This window comes from Mesoplodon bidens, assembly GCF_964165515.1.
Source record: "Mesoplodon bidens genome assembly, chromosome: 2".
NCBI classification, from domain to species: domain Eukaryota; kingdom Metazoa; phylum Chordata; class Mammalia; order Artiodactyla; family Ziphiidae; genus Mesoplodon; species Mesoplodon bidens.
The window spans coordinates 120,128,307-120,151,348 of NC_138177.1; the positions used below are offsets into that span (position 1 = coordinate 120,128,307).

Below are 23,042 nucleotides of genomic sequence, written 5' to 3' on the forward strand. Positions count from 1 at the left end.
GATAAGTAGTTTCCCAAATGACCAATAACTTATGTTCCCAAAGTTAGTAACGTAGGAAGTATTTTTTCTGGAGAAGCAATGTGATTGGGATCTTCGTTTTTAAAAGATCACACAAAAATTATTTCATCCACATTAGAAACAAAGTATAGGACAAACAGTCTGTCCCGAGCTCTGGAACAGTGGCCAAGGGGTAATGTGGCTAACAGGGGGAAAAGAAGTTTTCTTCCTTCTTTTCATGATATAGACCTAAGGAGAATATTTTTAAGGAAAAAAAAAAAAAAAGTCTTTGATTTCTCTCTTTCTTCTTCTCTGTACTTCTTTCTCATCTTCTGGTACTTCTTTTACCGGGACCATGATATTCTCAAACTACCTTAATTTCACTGTTTTCTCAACTGGGTCCCCATCCTGGCCAGGCCAACCCCAAAGGCCTGTGCCTCAGAGCAGCTGACCCCAAGGGATTCAAAGCAAATGAATCAAACCAAGATATGGATGAAATAAGACATCATGTTTTCTGTTTTGCTGTCAAGTAATAGCTTTGCAATATTTAGCATCAAAAAGTCAAAAATGCAAATAAAGCATGAAAATACAGTTGACACTTGAACCACATGGGTTTAAACTGCATGGGTCCACTTATATGTGGATTGTTTTTTGATAGTAAATACTGCTGTACTACATGATTCACAGTTGTCTGAATCTCCTGATGTGAAACTGAGGATACAGAGGGCCGACTATAAATTATACATGGATTTTCGACTGCTTGGAGGGTCAGTGCCCCTAACCCCCATGTTGTTCAAGAGTCAACTGTATAGTCTCATCTGACATTAAAAATAATGAGATTATCTGGTGTGAGAGGGTATGGAAAAATAAGCACACCCAAAAAACAATGTAAACTGTTTACAGACTCTCTGGAGGGCACTTTGGTTATACATGTCCAAAGTCCTTTTTTCCTTAAGTATAATGTTGACCCAGCAAAAACACCACTAAAAACTATAAGTAAGTCCCCTACATTTGAACCTTCAACTTGCGAGCTTTCAAAGATGCGAATGTGGAGCTTACTAATGAAGACCTGATGGGATTGGAGGCCCAGAGAAAGGACAAAGAGAGACAGAGCAAGAAGAAGTTACTGAAGAACCGAAGAGATTCACAATGCAGGAAATGGCAAGGGATTTTCTTTCCTTGAGAAGGCACTGTTAGTTTTTAAGGCACAGGACCTTAACAAAGAATGGTACACAAAGGCTGCAGCAGCCATTCAGAATGCAGTCCAGTGCTACCGTGTCATCTATGATGAGAAAAAAAGAGCTACTACCCAGACATCATTGGATCATTTTTTCAAGACAGTATATAGAATTGAATCCAGCAAGGAACCAGAATCTGTGTCATCAACATCATGCATGAGTGACATTGCTGCTTGCCCTCCATCTCCTATTGCTGACGATCCTTCAGCTCTACCATCTCCCACCCCCTCTCCCTCCTCCAGTCAGTAACTCTTCTTGGCTGTTCACTCGATGGCAGCTCCTGTATACCAGCTGTTCTACTGTACTACTGTACTTTTCAAGGTACTGTACTATAAGATTAAAAATGTTCTATTTATTTTTTGTTTGTGTTTGTTTTTATGTTTTATTTGTGTGAAAAATATTATAAACCTATTACAGTACAGTACTATATAACCAGTTGTGTTAGGTGGGTACGTAGGCTAACTTTGTTGGACTTAACAAACAAATCAGACTTACGAACGTGCTCTCAGAACAGAACTCATTTGTATGTAGGGGACTTACTGTACATGGATACCATTAAGTAGCATATCATAGAAACATATTTATTGATATGAAAAAAATCTTCACGACCTATTGCTAAGTTAAAGAAATGGGCAGACTACAAACATATAAATGTATGTTTTATAATACATATAAGTATATGTATTAAATTATATGTAAATATAAATTTAATATAAATTTGTATATTAACATTGTAAATTAAGCTAGCTTATACAGATATACATATATATATAATAAAATTATACAATTATATATAACTTTTACTTATATAAAATTTATCATACACTTTATATACATAAAATTTATATATGATACATATAATGACATAATTTTATTATATATGTTTGTATACAAAAATAAATAAAATATTAGAAAGACATTCACAAAAATGTAAACAGTGGTTAGCTCCATTTTTTTTTCTTTGTGCTTGTTTATGATTTTTAGGATATCTGCTAATAATAAAATTAATTAGAACATTCTGTAATTACTTAGGGAGAGTTATTTTTTTAATTTAGTGCAGAACACTAAAAACGACAGTAAACATCAATAGCTCCACTAGAGAAATGCCAAGATAGGGTAAGAGATAGAATCTATCAGAGTGTTTGTAAGTAGGAGATTATAGACTATCTCTATATAATATTATTATTTGGGATAACACTGTCCCCAGAACACACACACAATAGCCTCAGCAAATACCTGCTGGGTTAAGAACAAACAGAAGAAATACTTAGTCCTTAAAAATACACAGTTCTACCTTTACAGTTTTCTCAAAATATCTGGCTGTTTCTTCCACTGTAATAAGCAATACTGTACATCCTGATGCTTTAGAATACTTGAAATCATGTTAATTATTCCTGCGGAATGTTTAAAAATTCATATTATTTACTCCTGAGAGACCATGACAACATCTTTCCAGATTGCACCAGACTATTCTTGTGTGAATCAAGGGTTTTAATCTCTAGGATGCAACAGCAATGCTTTGGGCTTGGATCAATGAAAGGAAATGAGCTACTGTGGTTTGTGTGCCTTTCACCAGACCCCCCCAATACTTAATTCACAGTGCTGAGTGTATCAAAACTACAAGTGTAAATTAAACTAGCTTGTCGGATACAAAAACAAAGCTAAACCATATGCAGTGCAAAACACACCCATGGCTTTTTCTCAGCACCACAGATCTCTCTTCCGTGCCAACTCCCTGACGGGCAGAGAGATAGGCCAGTAATGAACCAGCCTTTACAGAATCCAAGGCTTTATACGGACCTTTGAAATAATTTCCTTTTTAAACGTTTTGTCCCCTCTCTACAGCAACACAGTTTATTACTACTTTTTGCATTTTTTTTAAGTCTTGGACATTTTTTAAATGCCCACTTTTTTCAATCAAATGCATTTTTTCATTCTGATTCCATAAACTCAGCCTTGGAATTGACTAACATCATCCTTTCTTTTCTCCTTCCTAATGTGTTTATTTATGCCTATTCAATACAAGGTGTTACCCAACTCCAAAAGTCTCCTTTCCTTGGCTGGGGCCCTACTGGCATTCCCCTCCTGCCCTAGAGAGTGACTGATCTGATCTGTGAGGCTCCTGTTTTGTCTGCTTCTCCCTTCTTTCCTTGGAGGGAGTGCCCACAGAGCACCCAGACCTCCTTTGTTCCTCCACACCTTCCCTATCGGTGTACCTGTGACTGCACAGGATAATTCTGGGTGCAGTAGCCGGGAGCCCAGTTACCCACAGATGCAAGCTACACACTCCAGGCTAGAACTAGTGACATTTTGGTTCTCCCTCTGCCAGTTCTTTCATCTTATTTCTCGGTTAGTTCAGAACCTGGGCAGGAGAGACAGCTTCTCAAAGACGCCAACATCTTGAGCATTTTGCCATGAACCTTAACAATATTAAAATTGGCAAAATACACTGGGAGGCATTAAGGCTAAGGGTGGGTGGCTCTGAGCTTTGGCATGTTTTACTAAGCATGGGCCGTAACAGCTTTTAACTTTGGCAGTTTGAAAAGTTTGTACTGGGTCGTGGGTCTGGTTTTATAGTCTGCAGCTACCTTCAAACTGCTGTGGAAGCATCAGGTAAATATCAGATGCATTGTGTACCTCAACTTGAATTTTCACAACGATCTTCAAAAAGCAAAAGTCACTGTATTTCATCAAATCTTAAAATGCTCTGAATGTAAGACACCCCATTATTTTACCCACCACCAAGAAAGAAAAGAATACTGCCAATATTATAATGTCTTTCATTGTAAGACACATATAAGTTTTAAATACATTAAAATGTGAAGAAAAAGGTGAGTCTTAAAATCAATGAACTATTTAATACTATCCTCATTTTTTATTCAAGGAATAAGACCCCCTTCAAAACATACCACACGTTCTCTTACCTCTGAGTTTAAACACACGCTAGTCCCCCTACCAGGAACAGTCTTTCTCTGGCTCTGGACCTGGTCACCCGCCCTTTATCGTTCACATCAACCTTCAGTGAAGTCTTATGTGATTCCCAGGTCCGGCTGGGTCCCCCTGTAAGTTCTCTCACAGCACTTATTCTTCTTTTAAATACTTTGAAGCCCTGGAATTATTTCTAATTATTTACTTCCACGTTTATAACTGTGTATAGTCACACCCTGTTAGGCCTGGCCACTCCGTGATGGCAGGGACTGTCCAGTTTGCCCACCACTCTACTTCCAGGGCTTATAACACATAACAGGAGCTCAATACGTTGACTCATGGGTATCTTGACAAAGCACTCACAAGCCTTAGCTCATTTAATCCTCACTACGCCACTGGAAGGTAGGTGCCATTATTTCCCCCATTTTATCAAGTGAAGAAACTGAGGCTTGAAGAAGTCAATTAATTTAACCATGTCTCACAACAGAGAATTCAAACTCCAGCCAGATGTGCCTGACACCAAAGCCAGGTCATTAACCATTAGGCCATACCCAGCTCCAGCTCACAAGCAGAAGGCATGGAGGCAGGAATAAAATGGCATGTTGTGGTACAGAGAGACATCGAGATACAATGGATAATGCATGTGCAACAGATTCAAGTTAAACTCTTATTGAGGACCTGCCGATTGCCTGAAAGTGGGCTGAGCACCTCTGATATGAGTCATTTATTCTCACAATCATACCATGGATTGGGACTTATTATCTCTACTTTACAGTAAAGAAAGAGACTCAGAGAAGCTAAGTAACATGCCCACTCACACAGCTGGTGAGCAGCAAAGCCAAGGTGATGAGCTGTACGTCTGGACAATGGATTTCAGAGGATTCTGGAGCATGCTTTCTGAAGATCTCTTTTTTTTTCTTGGTCCTATTCCCCAAGCTAAGTGCTGACTGTCTCTGGCCAATTGACATTGACAAATGTCCATTTCTAACAACTTTTTCTGACCAACTCTGATCTTCACTTAAGGGTTTGTGAGGAAAGCCTGATAATATTTAACTGAAACAATAAGGGGCACCACTATGAGTAAATAGCATTTAGACAAGGCAAACCAGTAGAAATGCACAGACTCAGCATTAGGCACTGTGTTAAACTGGCATCTGTACAGACTGTGTCCAAATCAAGGGGTGGCCTTTCAAGGCAAATTATGTGGCTCATTGCTGGGGCAAGCCAGAGTTGGAATAGCCAAATTACAGTTCAGCTCCTTAGTAAAATTGAATTTGACACCTCTTTCCTCAGGAGATTGGGAATTATCTTCCCAACATGTACTTTAGAACATCAGTGTCAGCCCATCTGCTATCTAAATTTATATCTCAATACAGTATGTAAAGCATCTTTCTGCTGTGGTCATCAGCAGAGAAAAAACCTCCAAAGGTCCCATCATTAAATGAAGACCCACGGCATCTATTCCATCCTCTAAGGAACCTGTCATTTCTTCTGCTGCTTTTAGTGAAGGACTGAGGGGAGGGGGCTGGGAAGCAAGCAGAGAAGCAGCGTGACAGAGGGTCAGGAGACCCAGATGCCGGCCCCACTCTGCCGTACACTAGCTCTGTGACCTTAGTCAAATAGAAAAATCTCAGGGTCACAAAGAATCTTTAAGGTCCATTAGTTCAGACACGTTACTGATGTTTGAATCCCTTTAATAACATCACTGCTAAGTGTTGATTCGGTTTACGCTTTACACTCAAGTGATAGAGAAATCATTACTTCCATTCCCTCTCCAGTGCTCTATAACGTCTGAGAATCCTGGAGAAGGCATCGTAGCCCAAGTCTTGAAGGTCGGAGAGAACCTGAGGTCTGAAAGGCAGCTTAGCTCTTAACAATACTGGAGAGCAGGAAGAGGTCACAAGCCCATCTCTACAGAAAGAGTTATTAATTATTAATCAAGGTTAAGTGATCATGTAACATTCCAAAATATAAAAAGCAAAAGAGGACTCCTTGACATAAGTGGCTTGCCTGTAGAATAAAAAGAAAACTCTTAAAACGCTGAAACCATGTTTTCCACGTTAAAGGTTTGACCGTAGAGAAAAAGATATTTAAAGTATAACACCTACATATAATAAATATAATAAATTGATCATATAGCAAGCTCCTCTAATTGTGGTTGTGGACTGGTGAAGGTCTACAAATTGTTATCAGGCTACAAGGAGACAGGAGTTTGCTCTAGAATGTAAATCAACTTTGTCACGAAACGAGCTTACTGTTTGCTTCAGTCAGTGTGTGTGGGGGGGGCGGGTGTGCATGCCACGACTTTCTCAATGAAGGAAGCAGTGCATTGATTTACATTCTGGTGCAAGTTCCTTATCTTGGTTCAAACAGTGACAAACAGTTCCCAGACTGGCTACTTCATGGAGCACTGTCGGAGACTAATAAGGTAGCATTTCCCAATGGGACTCTGATGAACCTGTAGCATCTCTTCCTTCACTCTGTGGTGTACAACTTCCCCAAACCACCAAAAGCAGGAACATCTGTTGTCTTATCCAGAAGCTGATGCACTGTCTTATCTAGACTATGGTAGAGCCTTCTAGCAGGTCCCCCTGCCTTCAAACTGTTCCGACACACGTTCAAGCCAGCCTCCACATTGCTACCACAGGAATTGTTTTGAAACATATCTAGACAATTACTCCCCTGCTTAAATTCTTTTGAGAGCTCCGCAATGCCTACTGCATTAGCCTTAACCTTTTGAGTTTAATCACCAGCCATTCCTTTCTACCCCTTGACGTCCGCAATTATTAGTCATTTTCTGAACACATTACATACTTTCATCCACCTGTGCTTTAACTCATATTGTCTCCTCTACTTGAAATACTCTTTCCCTTCTAATCCACCTATAAACTCCAACTCATCCTTTCATAGCCAGTTCAAATAATGCCTCTGAATGTCTCAACAACCATCCCTGAAAGAACTATGTATTCAGACCCTCTGTGGGTGTGAGGGGGGGGAGGGTAGTTCAGTGCCATAAATAACAGGGCAGGCTCTGGAACCTGACTCCACAACACCTATCTGCATAACTTTGGGCAAGTTACTTAACATCTCCTGCCTCAGTTTCCCCATCCGTAAAACAGGAACAATGACAGTACTTCCTTCATAGGGTGGATGTGAAGATTAAGTTAACTAACTCATGTAAAGCATTTAGCACAGTGCCTCACATATAGTAAGTATCCCTATAAATTATTGAGTCAGGCCAATTAACTTCTCTAGCCTAGGAATTTGAAACCCAGTGACAGGGGCTCTTGGTATTGAGGCACCTTTATGCACCTTTATATAGTCTGGAGAGCAGGTCCATCAATGTCTGCTGCTGCAGTTTCTGGGGTTGCCCCTGGTCCCTACCCAGTCTGGGCTGGATGCTTAGGGACTGATTCATTCTTTGAGTAACTCCAGCATCTTTTAAAAATTTTATTTTCTTCTTCTTCTTCCCCTCCCCCTCCTCCCCCTGCTCCCCCTCTAATCCTCTCCCCCTCCTTCTTATCCTTCTTATCCTTCTTCTTTTTTTTATTTTTTAAAACTTGAGCCAGGGGGCTTCCCTGGTGGCGCAGTGGTTAAGAATCCGCTTGCCAACGCAGGGGACACGGGTTCAAGCCCTGGTCCGGGAGGATCCCACATGCCACAGAGCAACTAAGCCTGTGCGCCACAACTACTGAGCCCACGCGCCTAGAGTCTGCGAGCCACAACTACTGAGCCCACGCGCCGCATCTACTGAAGCCCGCGAGCTCTAGAGCCTGTGCTCGGCAACAAGAGAAGCCCACACACTGCAACGAAGAGTAGCCCCCGCTCGCCGCAACTAGAGAAAGCCCGCGCGCAGCAACGAGGACCCAACGCAGCCAAAAATAATAAATAAATAAATAAATTTATTTTTTAAAAAGTACCCCACAAGATTTGGATTAAAAATGTACATTAAAAAAAAAAAAAAAAAACTTGAGCCAGGAAGAATCAGCCTCTCTCTTGCTTACAGGTACCTTAGTTAGTGCAGGGATAACAGGAGCTATCGTATTGCTTATAAGGCTTAAAAAAGATAATGTACAAAGCACTTAGAGCAGTGCCTGTCAGTGAGTAAGTACCTGGTAATTAGTAGCTTTTACTATTATCTAATGATAGCTCTTGGTATTTACCTAGTGTTTTATAATGTAAACTACACACTCCTGTGTTGCTTGCTTATTCTCCTTAACAAATGGGTAGAAATGGTAGCCACAGTATATGGATGAGGGAATGGTGATGTTTAGGAGTATGCCCAAGATCATGAAGGTGGCAAGTGGTTGAGCTGGGAACCCTACCGAGGCCCTTTGCTGACAAGTGCAGGGTTCTCACCACTGTTTCAGGCTCCCATGTGGTTTAAGCAGTGATGAGTGGTGATGGAGTGGGGAGGCAGCTTCCTTTCCCACTTTCTGGGAATAAGAGTAGAGATAGGAAAGCATAGACACTTTCTAGGGGACAGAGCAGAACAGTCTGAATTGAAGATGGTGTCTCTTTCTGTGGTAATGATGAGTTAGGTTGGAGAATTTAGGCCTGGAGTCCTTTTCCGAACTGCCTTCTGAGCCATGGACAGTGCCTAGAGTCAGCCTGTTTCTAGCTTCACCCATCTATAATATATCCTGCCGCATTTACTGAACAATCATTTTATTTAGAGCCTTTCATGTGCCAGACGCTGTGTTAGGGACAGAGATGAAAAGATAAATGATACCCATTAAAAGGTCTATCTTTTTTTTTTTTTTTTTTTTGCGGTGCGCGGGGCTCTCACTGTTGTGGCCTCTCCCGTTGCGGAGCGCAGGCTCCGGACGCGCAGGCTCAGCGGCCATGGCTCACGGGCCCAGCCGCTCCGCGGCATGTGGGATCTTCCCAGACCGGGGCACGAACCCGTGTCCCCTGCACCGGCAGGCGGACTCTCAACCACTGCGCCACCAGGGAAGCCCAAAAGGTCTATCTTTTAAAAGCTTACAATATTTTGGAGAAATCAGACATGAAAACAGTTAAGTATAATACAATATAGCATCAGAGAGCTGAAAACAAGTGTTTGGGAACAGGGAGCAGAACCACACTGCACAGACACCCACCTTTGCTGAGAAAGGGGACTGTTAAGTAAGCCAGCAGGATCCCATTAAAGGTCCATTATGCTCCCATTTTACAGGTGAAGACTCTGACCATGGAGCCTTGTTTGCCCAAGGTCTAGCCAGGCTTATAATTGGTAGAGTCAGGTGTCAACCTAAGTCTCTGAAATTAAAGCAAGAACTCTGAGACTCCCCACTACACTGCCTGTTTCCCAAGACAATGGGTCCAGGAAATCACCTCTAAGTATTCTCACTAAGGTGTCAAAAATAAACAAGGATCCCTTCTTTATTACCTTCAGAGGCCACCTGGTGGGTGGATGTGAGCCAGCGACTGCAGCCACACTGCCGAGGCTTGGGTCCTGCCTCCCCCACTTATTAGCTATGTGACTTTGAACAGGCCACTTAATCTCTATGGGCCTCTTAGTGGGTTACTGTGAGGACTAAGTGAGTTAACATATGTAAAGGACTTAAAACCATGCCTGGACCGAAAGATCTAGAACAGCAAACACAGTACTGAAGAACAAAAAAATTAGAGGAATCACACTAAATGATTTCAAAACTTACAGTAAAGCTACAGTAATCCAAACAGCACAGTATTGGTGAAAGAATAGACACATACATCAATGGAACAGAATAGAGAGCCCAGAAGCAGATCCACACAAATAGTCAAGTGACCCTTGACAAAGGAGCAAAAATATTTCAATGGAGAAAGGATAGTCTTTTCAAGTAATGGTGCTGGAACAACTGAATATCCACATGCAAAAAAAAAAAAAAAAAAAAAAAAAAAACTAAACACAGGGTTTACATCTCTCATAAAAATTAACTCAAACTGTATCACAGACCTAAATGTAAATGCAAAACTATAAAATTTTTAGAAGAGAACAAAGGAAAAAATCCAGGCTACCTTGGGTTTGGAGATGAGTTTTTAGAAGCATCACCAAAAGCATGATCTAAATTGGACATTATTAACATTAAAAACTTCTACTCTTCAAAAGACTTAAAAGAATGAAAAGAGAAGCCACGGAAATTTGCAGATATTTGCAAACACATATCTGACAAAGGACTTGTATCCAAAGAACTCATGAAACTCAACAGTAAGAAAGCCCAATAAAAATGGACAAAAGATCTGAGTAGAGATTTCACCAAAGAAGGTATATAGATGACAAATAAGCATATGAAAAAATGTTTTACATCATTATTAGGAAATTACAAAATAAAGCAACGAGATACCGCAGCATACCTTATAGCCATACCTATTAGAATGGCTAAAATACAAAAAAGAAAATTGACAATGCCAGTTGCTGGCAAGGAAAAAGAGCAACAGGAATTCTCATCCTTCACTGGCACGAATACAAAATGGCACAACCAATTTGGAAGACAGTTTGACGATTTCTTACAAAGCTAAATATAGTCTTGGCATATAATCCAGCAATCACACTCCTTGGAACTTACCCAACTGACTTCAGAACTATGGCCACACAAAAACCTGCAAGCAAATGTTATAGCAGCTTTATTCATAGCCACCAAAACTTGGAAGCAACCAAGATGTCCTTAAATAGGTGACTGGATAAACAAATTGGAGTATATCCACACAATGAAATATTATAAAAAGAAATGAGCTACCAAGCCATGAAAAGACATAAATAAATCTTAAATACATTTTGCTAAGTGAAAGAAGCCAATCTGAAAAGGCTATGTTCTGTATTATTACAATTATATGATATGACATTCTGGAAAAAGCAAAACCACAGAGACAGTTAAAAAAATCAGTGGGGTCAGGGAATCTCGGCGTGGACAACGCGAGGGAAAAGGTGGAGGCGATGGTGGTCGGCGGTGCCCATGGAAGTCGCGTGTCCAGCGGGAGGGACCTGAATTGCATCCCCGAAATGGCTGACACACTGGGGGCTGTGGCCAAGCAGGGGGTTGATTTCCTCTGCATGCCTGTGTTCCACCCACGTTTCAAGAGGGAGTTCACTCAGGAACCTGCTAAGAATCGGCCAGGCCCTCAGACACGATCAGACCTACTGCTGTCAGGAAGGGACTGGAATACACTGATTGTGGGAAAGCTTTCTCCATGGATTCGTCCAGACTCAAAAGTGGAGAAGATCCACAGGAGCTCCGAGGCAGCTATGTTACAGGAGCTGAATTTTGGGGCATATTTGGGTCTTCCAGCTTTCCTGCTTCCCCTACATCAGGACGATAACACAAACTTGGCAAGAGTTTTGACCACCCACATCCCACTGGCCACCACTCCTCCATGTTCTGGATGTGAGTGCCACTGGTGGCACCAGAGGACCCGAGAGATGCGCCAACTTCACACACAGAGGAGTACAGTGGAGAGGAGAAGACGTGGATGTGGTGGCACAACTTCCAGGCCTTGTGTGATTATAACAAGAGGATTGCGGTGGCTCTCGAAACTGGTGCTGACCTCTCATCTCATCATGTCATTGATCGTTGGCTTGGGGAAGCCCATCAAAGCAGCCATTCTCCCCACCAGCATTTTCCTGACCAATAAGAAGGGATTTCCTGTTCTTTCTAAGATGCATCAGAGGCTGATCGTCCAACTCCTCAAGGTGGATGTGCAATTCATCATCACAGGCACCACCCACCACTCAGAGAAAGAGTTCTGCTCCTGCCTCCAGGACTTGGAAGACTTGAGCCAGAATCGACCTCCACCCAATGCCTATGAACTCTTTGCCAAGGGCTATGAAGACTACCTGCAGTCCCCACTCCAGCCACTGATGGATAATCTGGAATCTCAGACATACGAAGTGTTTGAAAAGGCCCCTGTCAAATACTCTCAACACCAGCAGGCCATCTATAAATGTCTGTTAGACCGAGTGCCAGAGGAAGAGAAGGACACCAATGTCCACGTGCTGATGGTGCTGGGAACAGGCCAGGGGCCCCTGGTGAATGCTTCCCTGCGGGCAGCCAAGCAGGCTGACTGGCGGATAAAGCTGTACGCTGTGGAGAAGAACCCAAATGCTGTGGTGACGCTGGAGAACTGGCAGTTTGAAGAATGGGGAAGCCCGGTGACAGTAGTCTCATCGGACATGAGGGAATGGGTGGCTCCAGAGAAAGCGGAAATCATTGTCAGTGAGCTTCTGGGGTCCTAAGCTAATAATGAGCTGTCACCAGATGATGGCGTGAGCATCCCTGGGGAGTATACCTCCTTTCTAGCTCCCATCTCCTCCTCCAAGCTGTACAATGAGTTCCGAGCCTGTCGGGAAAAGGACCGCGACCCTGAAGCCCAGTTTGAGATGCTTTATGTGCTATGGCTGCTCAATTTCCACCAGCCGTCTGCGCCCCAGCCCTGTTTTACCTTCAGCCATCCCAACAGAGATCCTGTGATGGACAACAACCGCTACTGCACCTTGGGGTTTCCCGTGGAGGTGAACACAGTGCTGCATGGGTTTGCAGGCTACTTCGAGACTGTGCTTTATCAGGACATCACTCTGAGTATCTGTCCAGAGACTCACTCTCCTGAGATGTTTTCACAGTTTCCCGTCCTCTTCCCCATCAAGCAGCCCATTACCGTGCGTGAAGCCCAGACCACCTGTGTGCGTCTCTGGTGATGCAGCAGTTCCAAGATGGCGTGGTATGAGTGGGCTGTGACAGCACCAGTGTGTTCTGCTATTCAGAACCCCACAGGCCGCTCTTACACCATCAGCCTCTAGCCCTGTCTGCAAGTGTCTAGAGCCTTGGAAGCAGCTTCAGGTTCTGCCCCTGTAGCACCAAAGGTGCAGTAAGTACACCATGGGTTCTGATTTGCCTTGCCCATCAGAAAGGAGCATTTCAGTCCACTTTCCTGCCTTACGTCAAGATGGGCAAAGGATGAGAATTGCAGGGCTCACGCCACCAAGCTGTGAAGACTTCAGGCCAAGGCATGAGGAATTCGTGTTGGATCTGCGGCTACTCCAACAGGCACTCAGCCTCAAGTGCTCTCTGGGATAGCCCTGAGAACATGTGGATTGAACAAATTTTCAGCCCTTTTCGCTGCCCATCTCTGTTCCTATTTTGATGATTTTGTGTAAGGAGGAAATACAAATAAAGTGAGGTTACGGCCTTTCCTGCTCCAAAAAAAACAAAATCAGTGGATTGGGGAAGGGTTAAATAGGTGAACTGGTGAAGCACAGAGAATTCATAGGGTGATGAAGCTATTCTCTATGACACTGTAATGGCGATACCTGCATTTCTCAAAACCCACAAAGAGTGAACTTTAATATATGTAAACTTTTTTTTAAATCATGGAAAAGGTTAGGGGAATCCCAAGATGAAATGCAGAATGTGACCAAACAATCTAACTGTATTACAAATGTATGAAACAACCTCACTGAAAGGAGTGGAGGAAAAAAAAAAAAAAAAAAAAAGGTGCTCCCTAAGCAACTTTGGAAATAAGAAGTCTGTAAAACTACAGCAAAGGAAACTGTACATAAGAGGCACTGTACTCTAGTGGATAAAGTTATTTTCCATGGGGGTCTTGTCAACAATTCTGACATTGCTATACATGCACACTGGAACTGAACAATTAGGTAAATACATGGGGGATGGTGGGAGCCAAGTTTACCGTACTGTTGGAGAAGGAGATCACAGATCCCCAAGGGGAGGAGGCCAGAATGGTCCACATGGTAACGGATTAGAATTGGAGACATCAGTAGGCTCATGTTTAGCTTAATACAGACACAGATGGTTACATACAGATCAATTCATAAATTAGTACATAGACATACATTTCCCTGCTCTGTCCGCTGAGAGGCCCTCTAAGCAACAGCAACCCTGTAGCAACAACACTTAGTGCCCAGATCTTGGTTTTAATACCACCCTCGGAGAAATGACTGATTCTAGAACTAGGGCAGGAGATGTTAAGATGAGCCTGGAGTATCTTGTGTCAGAAAATAAGAAAGTACTCAAAAGAACAACAACCATCTCACAATGATAGAAGTAGGTCAGAGGACACAGAGCAATGGAAAGGGCTCCCAGTGGCCAAAGCTGGAACAATCCGAGCAACAAGGTAATATTTTATGATAACCCGAAGTATAAAATAAATCTCCATGAATATCCATACCGATGGAAATAAACAGTTGAATAAATAAATACATGGATGAGAAGAGATAAATTGCCCGGGCAGGAGAACTGCAAAGAATTTGTGTAGCTACTCTGCCCTCAAGAAGGTGAAGCATAACTCCCCACTCCTAAGTGTGGGCTCCACACAGTGACTTTTCCAAGAACACAGTCTGGATACGGGGGTAGTAACTTTACAGGAAAGAAACCTGCTAAACACTACTGCAGCTAGGTGACAAAGGTCAACATCAACCATGACAAGTCATGTGGACAGTATGTGCCCTTGATAGGGTGTGATGGGAATGGCATTTTATCTCTGAGGTCTTCCTCTCAAAATCTGTAACCCCACTCTAATCATGAGAAAACCTCACACAAATTCCAGCAGAGGAACATTCTACAAAATACCTGACCAGCGTTCTTCAAAACTGTCAAGGTCATCAAAAGCAAGGAAAGTCTGAGAAGCTGCCATAGCCAAGAGGCTCTTAAGGAGACATGACAATTAATATGATGTGGTATCCTAAATGGAACCCTGGAACAGAAAAAGCACAGTGGGTCAAAACTAAAGAAATCCGAATAAAGTCTGGGCTTTAGTCAATAATAATGTACCAACATTGGTCTACTAATTGTGACAAATGTGCCATACTAATTTGTTAATAATAGGGGAAACTGGGTATAGGGCATATAAGAACTCTCTGTACTGTCTTCACAGTTTTTCTGTAAATCTAAGCCTGTTCTAAAACATAAACCTTATTAAAATAAACAAAAATAAACCATGCCTGGAGCATAGTAATGCTATATAATTATTAGCTAGTAATGATGCTGGTAGTAGTAGTCATGGATCGGGAGTGGGAGGGGGGAATATTTGCTATGTGAGTCCTTTTTGCTCTTCCTGTGGAAATTTAGTTTCAAGGAGCCAGAAAGCAAGCTGTCACTGTGCTGGTCGCCAAGCAACGACCACTCCCAAAACCTATACCCCCAACAGGAATAGCACTGCCAGCAGCTCTACTGATTGACACTGGTGACTTTCTAGGGGGGAGTCACCCCTCATTCTTACAAGTAAAGGGCAAGTCACCTCACACATCCTCCAAGGCTGACAAATTTTTTAAAAAATGATTGGTGTAAATGTAAAGATGTCCATAAAGAGATGCCTTGTAATCTGGAGGAACTTCTGACAAAGGGTCAAGGAACTGATCCCATACAGTGGCTGCCAGATGACCTGGAAACCCCAGAAGTCAGAATGGCGGTTTTTTTAAATGGTAGCACTCCCTGATGTATTGAGTGAGTAAAATATGGCTTGCATTTCCCTTGCTTGAAATTTTAAATCCTCTCTAAATGGAAAATCTCCTGTCAGGCTGACCCACACCAACCACGGGTACTCTCCAGCTCTCCCAAAATAAACAGGATCAATACAGAGGATCAAGTCCTCATCTTCCACCGACCTCCATACAGACCTGCTGCAGCCACATTTACACCAAGTATGTGGGCAAAGGAGAAGAGCAGACTGGATGTACAGCACTTCAAAAGTAGATGTTGCTTCTGAAAGTGTAAAAAAGCCCCAGGGCTACAATCACATCTCATTAATGAAACACAAATAAGCAGGGACTGACTATGCCTAATTTACAACAGAAGTTTCCAGACACTAATCTTCCCATTCTTGTCTGGGCTGGAGAGTGTTATGTTCATAACACACCTTGAGAATGGAAGCTGAGACACAAAGTAGCATCTTAAATGCAGTGTGCTTCTGGGGACTTCAACTGAGAAGCAACCAGTTTTTCCCAGGTACTATCGCTTTAAGAGTGACAAGAGTGCCCTCTAGTGGGAAAGAAAGGGTCCTGCATGCAGGGTATGAACCTTGTGCCCGACACCTCGCTAACCTGACCGTTGCAGGTTGCGTTCATGCTGTTGGTTCCTGCTCTCCGTTTTCTCCTTTTCATTATCCTGATGGTGTTCCAAGAGAATAGGCCACATCCCATATACAAGAAAATTCGTGGGGGAAATAAATATACCCAATTTCAGGCGGACTGGGCCAGGTTCAGCTTTACTTCTCTCCTGATTAGCATCTACCTGGCCTATAGCTCATCTTCGACACTGAAAAGTCCGCTCCAACCACAGACAGCTGGTATCTCCTCCCCACTAATACAGACCGAGCCAACTCGTTAAGCCAGTAGGAAAGGTCCTAAAGAACACACCCAAATGGGGAAAGTTGCCCATTTCCAAGGGGCCCAACTCTGGGCAAATACCAAAAGCGTGGATATTTCTTAATTTTAACAGACCTTTCTCTCAAAAACAGCAGCCCAGGCTTCCCTGGTGGCGCAGTGGTTGAGAGTCCGCCTGCCGATGCAGGGGTCACGGGTTCGTGCCCCGGTCCGGGAAGATCCCACATGCCGCGGAGTGGCTGGGCCCATGAGCCATGGCCGCTGAGCCTGCGCATCCGGAGCCTGTGCTCCGCAACGGGAGAGGTCACAACAGTGAGAGGCGGGCGTACCACAAAAAAAAAAAAAACAAACAAACAGCACCCCAGAGCACTACACCAGACAGAGGAAAATAAGAAATGAAGGGGCTCAGAGTCGATGGCCTGATATAGAATATGGTTGTCCCCGTCCAGTCACTTCCTTAGAAGGCAAAAGTAAGTCACTCAAAGAAAGTCATGTTCATTTTTTTAAAACAAAACACATTTTGAGTTCAGAAGTTGGCAATACAGAGCAAGCTATACCAACAACAAAACACAGAAAGGTCTGACTTTAGAAAGTAAAAAGTGGACCCCCTTGCCCGGACTCATTCCCTGCTTTATTGAAGTGAATGAAGATTATCCCCAATTGAAATCCCTTCTGCCAAACAGGTTTGTTAACCAGAAGTTACCAGTTGGTCTAATTTGCACACACAGGCAGGTGATGCCCTGAGCTGGGAGCAGCTCTAGTGGGTGGTCCATCTCCCCAGGGGCTCACAGTTACTCTCTAGCCAGCCCATAGCTATATAGGGACCCAAGGGAAGAGGCAATGGAACGCCTGGCTTAGTTAAAGTTATTCCGGCAGCAGAAAAGGGTAGGGCAGGGGAGGAGAGCATTATCAGTGTCCTTCAAGAACAGGCAACTCCATATGACATGCAAATAGGCAATAGGCACAAGAAAAAATATCACAATAATATTCAAAGGAACGCAAATTAAAGCAATGACGTTATATCATTTTCTACTTATCAGGCTGGCAAAGTAAAAAGGAATGACACATCCGTAACTGAAGAAGATCTAAGGGAAGAGATACCAGAAATTACAAGAAAAGGGAGTATAAAAACGGTCTCCCCATTTCTGGAGACCAGATGCCTCCAATGCCTTAAAAAAATGTGCTGACCTTAAGACCTAGCAATTCCCTTCTGGGAATTCTAAAGAAAGACTTGGACAAGCTTTTCCAATATGAAGCTCCCTTTTCCAAAAGTTTATAAATGATCACACAGTAGGACTTAAACTTTTGGCCCCAGATAAATAAGAAAATGGAGACATAACTCAACAAACAAAATGCATCCAAGAATTAGAGAAAATGTAGATGGAATCTCCAAGCCTTTTCTCCACTTTTATGTGGTCTTTGGCTAATCCCATGATTAGCCCAAACCTCAGAATAACCTGTCATGTTTCTAGCTAGTCCCATGAGTTCAGAGTCACACCCAGGCATTTTATTTCCAATGTAAACACTTCCGGTCTGCTAGGGGCTTTGTTTCTGCCTGCAGCCACAGTCGACATCCTCAGCATGTGTTCCCCTTGTTGTAAGCTGGTTATGGTGCAGGCTGCTTAAAGCCTCTGGCTCAGCCTTGGGAATCACACAGGTGCTTCACTCTCAGCGTTACCAAAGGCTTGTGGGTATTTCGGAATCGAAGAGCAAGCCCACTCTCACCTAACACAATGCTTTATAAGCAATCCTGACCCTTTCATCCAGAGGAGCTCCACAAATGCATGATATGCACAAGGCACATGCGTCATTGCACCTGGCAGGACATGTTGAGAAGCTGCTCTTCTGTGATAAATGTTTCCTCTGCATCTTAAATAACCTGGATATTAATAAGCCATTGTTAAGGTGATGGCTGTCAGGCTCTTCTAGAATGGATCAGCCTTGTCCTTAGAAAAGCAAAAAGCTAGAAGCCCAAGTAAACACTTAAGACATGACAATGACAAAAAGACATGAATAATGAATACCTTCAAAAATATGATCTTCCTGGGAGACTTTATTTACACATTCAGCCATTTTTTGCTCTTTCTCTGGCTCTCAGGATTGAATCCCTTTGATAATTTTTCACTTAGAAAAAGACCAACAAATCCACGACAGAAAGGGAATATTGTTCCATTAATCAGATACCATACGCCTCATAAATCATTACAAATTTAGATTTCTGCCTTGAGTAGCCAAGTGGAAAGAGCACTACAACCGGAGTCAGGAAACCTGGATCCTTGTGACCTTGAATCTCAAGAACTGGCTCTGTGACCTTGAGGCTCAGTTGCTTTTCTGGGTTTTGGATTCATTTTCTGTAAAGAAAATGACTAAGCTCCTTTGGAAGGTGAATCTGGGATAACAGCTGTAGCAAAGCTGCCGGTGCTACACCACATCTCCGTGGCCTTTATTACTTCACCCCTTGCATCTCTTTGCCCGAGGCTATCTGGCCAGCAGATCTTTCATGTCTCAGGTGGGATAACCCGGAGGCACCTGTGCTACACTGTACCCCAGACTTTCCCGGTGGGATCAAGTGCCAGTTGTCCACAGGGACAGCTTGCTTGATAACACGGCCTTGGCTGACATCCTTCCTCCTGTTTTCGGGATCCTCTCCTATATAACTAATGCACCCTGGAATTCTTGTCTCAGGTTCAGCTTCTGTGGAAACCCAAACTAGAGCAGGGGGTTATGTGCCTTTCTCTCAGGGTCTCGGTCTTTGCAAATGGCCTGTCCTTAAACAGTTACTCTTTTCCTTGTGATGTGAGAAGGAGGCAATTTTCTCCAGAGCTGACAGGAATGCAGAGTTTCGAAAGTGACATGGCTTAGCTGTGTATCTCCCCTCTAACAAGGGGGGCTCTGATGGCTCCTCCTGACACCCTAGCAGAGCCCTCACCAAGGAATCCCCAACAAAGGCAGAGGGCAATGATCTAAAGACATCAACACAGGGCCACTATCCCACTTCCTGGGCTCCCTGTTCCCTCTCTGATAGGGACCCCCAATGTGTTAATACACGCTTAGAAAGAGGCCTGAATGCCAGATATGTCAGGTCACAAAGCAGGCTGAATGGGAGTTGTGGCTGAAGATTCGAGGCCCAACCACTCTTCAGTGTCCAAGAGGTTGAAATGTCAGGATTACAGCCCAGAGTGTAACAATGCTACAGAAGTCCCGGCTCCACTGAGACCAAGACAACCCCTGGCTTGGCAGAAACAGGCTCAGCTGCAGCCAAGATCTGCTGAAATAGTCACCTCTGGTTCCCAGCCTGTTGTATGTTCAGGCCACCATTTGACCATCACTGGAGAAATCTTTGCACCCAGTCTGAGGTGCTGTCATCGTCCAGATAAAACAGATGGAAACCAAGCAGTGAGCGTATACTGTTTACCCATCTCTGTACTCATGCATCTGGAGATGTTTCACAGTGTCCCACTATCGCCCCCCCCCCACTGTGTAAGCCACAGTCACAGGGGATCTGCTGGGCCTTGTGAGTTTAAGCAGCGCTGCTTTCCATGGCTGGTTGCAGAAAACTGGCACTATCCACAGAAAATCTTAGATCACAAAGGGAAAGACATGATGAAGAGAGGACATGCTAAAGCTCCAAGGAAATTTCAGTAAGGGAGATGTAAACAAGCAAAAGGAAAAAAGGCAGTGAGAAGGGAATGGAGTCTACCTAGACTGAGACAGGACGAAACCTCTCCACTCACCGATTTCACCGTCACCAAAAGAAAAGTAAACCTGATTCATCACTGTTGGCTTTACTTGACACCTTTAAAGAAGAGAGGAAGCAGGAACAAAAGAGAAAAGGTAAAAGAGGAAAGCTGAGGTCAACTTGAAAGAGGTATGCCTTTCACACCAGAGCGCTCAACATAAAAGCCAGTCCCCCAGGCGGTGATTGGTGAAGATCCCTTCAGGAAATATAAAGAAGTTTCCCTTCAGGAAATATAAAGAAGCTCTTAAATTGGGACTGAAAATGTGATCTTCAGTGCTAGAATATCTTAGAGATAATCTAGCCAATCTCCTCATTCTACACAGGAGGAAGTACAATCCAGAAATGTACAGGACCGTGTGCGGAAATGTGAAGAAATCTGCATTCTCCTGAGCAGATCTAGCACCACTGCCAGAGTACAAACTCAGGTCATCTCCATGCTCTAGGGAGGGACGTCAAGCATTCATCTCAAGGGCACAAGTGAGACGCAGATGCTTGGAGAGCACTGCTGCAGTCTACTTTGTGCAGTCTGAGACACAAATGGGGCTTACTTTACTGGAACCCAATGCTGGGTTTGTTCCATTCATTTATAAGTGAATGAAATGAGATTCTTACTTAAGAATCTCACCACATCACCCAAGAAATGTCACCCAACAGACTAAACAACTCATAAAGGCCCTCCTTTGCTTAAAGGTCTGCTTATAGACTAATAGGGAATGCCAGACTCCCAGGAAATATACACCTTTCCACTGCACTTCTTGTACAAGCCTCTTCTTTTTTTGTTGTTTTTTTCTGTTTTTTGTTTTTTGGGTTTTTTTGCGGTATGCGGGCCTCTCACTGTTGTGGCCTCTCTCATTGCGGAGCACAGGCTCCGGACGCGCAGGCTCAGCGGCCATGGCTCACGGGCCTAGCCGCTCTGCGGCATGTGGGATCTTCCCGGACCGGGGCACGAACCTGTGTCCCCTGCATCGGCAGGTGGACTCTCAACCACTGCACCACCAGGGAAGCCCCAAGCCTCTTCTTTTAAATGCCTGGACGTGGCAGACTGAGACCAACCATGTCCTGCTCCTCGCTTTACTTAGTTGAATGGCTTTTGAAGGCAAAATCCTGCATTTTTGTCTTTGAAACAAAAATGATTATTATGTGTCAGGCACAGAAGGATGAAAAAGATTCAGGACCTGGGACCCCAGATGCCAGAAAGGCTGAGAGCCTCATCCACACTGTCCTGGACATTTAGAGAATGATCACCAGGTGCTACACACTGTGCTCCAAATTTCACATGAATTATCTTATCTGGTTTTTGCCACAACACTATGAGGCAGTCACGCTATCCCCATTTCACAGATGAAGAAACTGAGGCTTAGGAAAGGAAAATAACTATGGTTACACAACTAGTACACGGGAATCTGAGGACGAAAGTCTGCCTGGTTCCCAAGCCTTTGCTATCCTACGTCTCAAATAAATATATATTTTTATTCATTTGGTCAATCCCCACCTTGGAACAGAACAAGTCATGGCTGGTGATACATGAATAAATGGAAAAGCTGTATTAGAAAAGGCCTGGGGGATTAGAGAGGACAAGAGAGGACAAGTTATGGATTGGCTGCTGCTGAGTCCCCTGGGGACAGGAGACAGGCTGTGGAAGAGAAAGAATGACACACTTTCTTGTGGCTCAGTGGAAAGCCCATGTCAGCAGCCTTAGAACACACACGGGGCTTAGAGCTGCCCGAGAAAATGTACTTTGCATAAAAGAGAATTGCAATTTCCCAGCATTTGTTTATACATGTGGAAGTGTCTGAATTTTCTCTGAGGGAAGGGAGGGGAAGCAAATAACAAAGAGAAAGAATTAAAGATACTGGGGGAAAAAAATTTAAACAGAAATTTTGCTGTGAAGTGGGAAACCTGTTCGCCCAAAAGAGGGAAAAAAGAATGAAATGTGCCAATGAAACCAAAAAGAAAATAAACTCATCGAGCCCCTGGCCACCCTCCCATCTCTCAATTCATAGCCCATCCTCTCCTAACGTGACGAGCAGCTGAAATTTTTGCAACCCAAGCTTTATAACATACCAAAGAAATGTCTTCTGGGAAAAAAGAAACATTGGAGAATTAAAAGTTCCCAGTAACAGACTGTTGAGGACGTCAAGCATTCACGTCAAAGGCTCAAGTGAGGATGCAGAGGCGTGACAGCGCTGCTGCAGCCCACCCTGTGCAGAAAAGACACAAACAGGGCCCACTTTACAGAAAGCACAATCTTGGGTTTGTTCCCTTCATTTATAAATTTATTGAGCATATTCCACAGTGACCTAAGAGGCAAACATGAATACCCCAGGATCCTTTTTCAGCTTAAAAGTAACTTTACTGCAAGGCTGGCTGTATTTACTGACAAGACAGGTATAAAGAGCAACATTCCAAAGAGAGGGATCCTTACAATGGGAGAAGGGTCATGATTAGAGAAGACTCTTTGGAAGAAATGGTACTTAGGTAGATTCTGAAGGGTGTAGAGAGATGATGTCAGATCAAGATGAAGGGCTAAAAGAAGTGAACAAGGACAAGGAAAGAGCAGAGAATCAACACTGAGCACAGGCAGGAGACAAAACTGAGAACACTTCATCATTCGTTCAATCTATATTTGAAACATTTACTGAGCACCTACCACTTGCTAGACACTGTTGTGGATGCTTGGGATACACACGAACAAAACAAACATTCCAGTCTCATGGAGTGCACGTTCTAGTTGAGGAAGACAAGCAATAAACAAAATAAATAAATGGTACAGTCAGGATGCTGAACTCTGGGGAAGGGAGAAGTGTGGTTGCCAGCTGGTTGGTCC

General features: G+C 43.4%; 1 protein-coding gene and 1 pseudogene across 2 annotated transcripts in view; one reads left to right on the forward strand and one right to left on the reverse strand.

Moving 5' to 3' along the window:
* ST6GALNAC3 (ST6 N-acetylgalactosaminide alpha-2,6-sialyltransferase 3) overlaps window positions 1–23,042 on the reverse strand; it is a 571,072-nt gene that overhangs the window by 476,933 nt on the left and 71,097 nt on the right. The window lies entirely within an intron of this gene.
* Window positions 11,041–12,936, forward strand: LOC308612245 (protein arginine N-methyltransferase 5-like; annotated as a pseudogene). The gene has a single exon. The product of its transcript is annotated as a protein arginine N-methyltransferase 5-like (transcript).